The 1,855-nt window shown below is 38.9% G+C and overlaps 1 protein-coding gene across 2 annotated transcripts in view; it reads right to left on the bottom strand.

Annotated features, from left to right (window-relative positions):
• Positions 1-1,855, bottom strand: part of SGMS2 (sphingomyelin synthase 2) — a 68,803-nt gene that overhangs the window by 39,878 nt on the left and 27,070 nt on the right. The window lies entirely within an intron of this gene.

Below are 1,855 nucleotides of genomic sequence, written 5' to 3'. Positions count from 1 at the left end.
GGATGTAGAGAAATGGGAAAGATCCTGAGGCACGTAATAAAAGGGCTGGAATGTAATCCACATGGCGAAAGGTTGAAGAAACAAGGTATATATGGTGCAGAAGAAAGCCTAACATTTGAAAGGCTACTATAAGATGGAGATTCCACTCCTCTCTCCAACCCTTAACACAAGAGGAAAGGGCCCAAGGCAAAGTGGCTGACCTGCAGAAGATTTGGTACAGCCTTTGTAGACCTGGAAACAGTACACAACTGTCTTAGGGGGCTAGTGCTAAAAGATGCATCAGAATGATGTGCAACAATGCATGTGCCACAGGTAAAAGTAAGCTGGGCTAGAATCCAGAATCTGCAATATGTGTTGGCCTACAGACCAATCTGTTCCTATCTGGAATGGATGTGGATGTAGTAAATGAGAATATTCAAGGGAACAGCCTCAGAATATACAATTTACTGATGGTTCAGTGACATGTGCACAAGATTGTAATGTCCTTCATGTCAATTTTGAACACTGGTATGCCTGGACCTGAATTGAGCATCAGTAGACCACAGCATAGCCACCAAGGGAAATAAGGCTCACTATGAAGGATGTCACAGAAAAAAAGGCTTAAAGAGAGCAAGGGAATTCAAAGTACTTCCGATTTGTGGTTGCTTATGATAGAGCCTCCTCTGTGATTTCTAGTATCAAAGCTGCTCCAAGTAATAGAACCTGATTTTAAAAAGATGTAGGAATTTATAATTCATCCCACCTTGATGGACAGAATGAAGACCTGGTCAGACACAAGTCAACAAGATCTCCAACATAGATATAAAGATGCTGAGGTAATCAAGGGTTCGAAGCTCTGTTATGGGAGCCAAAATTAAAGTCCGAGAAGCCTAGGAAGGGCTGTTTCAACTGAAGACAAGTTGACAAAAGTTAGAATACACCACACAACATGCCCACACTGAAGGACTGAGGACTACGTGGACAGAAGGAATACCAAAAACAGGGTGGGTGGTGGAAAGAAGGGGACTAAGTACATGGATTGGTAAACATTATACCTCAGAGAGGTCAAATCTGCTCACAGTGGTTAAGGACATAACCATAAGTTGTGGCAGGAGGCAAAAAGCTGATGATTCCAAATAGGAAGTGACAGTAAAGAAGTTACAGATAAGCTGAGAAGCACAAATTCCATTAGTAGAATCAGCCCAGTTCATGGTGGTTACATCTAACACAGACTATAAAGCCTCTAAAAACAGAGAATTTCAGAGTTACAGATTTCATCAAGCCAGAAGCCAAAATTTTCTTCAGGTTCTAGCACTGTTGGCTGCATCTGATGTGCCTAACCACATCCTGCCCCCCTGCCTTTTTTAAAGGGCTCCATCTCTACACCACATCTATGAACACTGTCACTTTGTTTTTGTAGTATTTCTTTAAAAAAAAAAGAAAAACACTACGTTAATATAGAGACTATCAAAGCATTTTATTAAAAATAAAGAAATAAGAAATTCAAGATAAGGTCCCCAAAATAAATCTTTGCATGGTACAAAATCCCATCCACTTTTGACACAAAGTCCTTTCACACAGAGTCATTGTACGATTAATTATTCATCACCCACATTCTCAATATGAAACACAAAAGTATTCTGCTGGAAACAACATTACAGTATGAATAATCAGAGCTATTAGCTTAACAGCATATTACTATACAAACTTTTGGCTTCATTTCTTGATATTAAAATGTCTTAAACTACCATCATACAGATTTAGACATACAACTCCCTCAGTCTGTGGACATTGCAATAGCTGTAGTAGCGTCTATTATGGCACAAATATTAGCAAGAAAATGCTTTTAATAAAAACTGTTAAATAACAAATTAAT

The sequence above is a fragment of the Gavialis gangeticus genome, unplaced genomic scaffold (assembly GCF_001723915.1).
Source record: "Gavialis gangeticus isolate Ggan-Ray unplaced genomic scaffold, GavGan_comp1, whole genome shotgun sequence".
Taxonomy (NCBI): domain Eukaryota; kingdom Metazoa; phylum Chordata; order Crocodylia; family Gavialidae; genus Gavialis; species Gavialis gangeticus.
This window is presented reverse-complemented; position numbering and strand designations above follow the sequence as displayed.